Source organism: Bison bison, unplaced genomic scaffold (assembly GCF_000754665.1).
Source record: "Bison bison bison isolate TAMUID 2011002044 unplaced genomic scaffold, Bison_UMD1.0 scf7180017864037, whole genome shotgun sequence".
Taxonomy (NCBI): domain Eukaryota; kingdom Metazoa; phylum Chordata; class Mammalia; order Artiodactyla; family Bovidae; genus Bison; species Bison bison.
In genome coordinates this window covers 6,914,082-6,914,375 of record NW_011494609.1, presented here as the reverse complement: position 1 = coordinate 6,914,375, position 294 = coordinate 6,914,082, and positions in this window count along the sequence as shown.

The window sequence follows — 294 nt, the reverse complement described above, 5'->3', positions numbered from 1 at the left end:
AAAACCAGCTTGAACAACTGGAAGTTCACGGTTCACATATTGCTGAAGCCTGGCTTGGAGAATTTTGAGCATTACTTTATTAGCGTGTGAGATGAGTGCAATTGTGCGGTAGTTTGAGCATTCTTTGGCATTGCCTTTCTTTGGGATTGGAATGAAAACTGACCTTTTCCAGTCCTGTGGCCACTGCTGAGTTTTCCAAATTTGCTGGCATGTTGAGTGCAGCACTTTCACAGGATCATCTTTCAGGATTTGAAATACGTGGGGTATCTCTTCACGGCTGCTCCAGCAAATCTC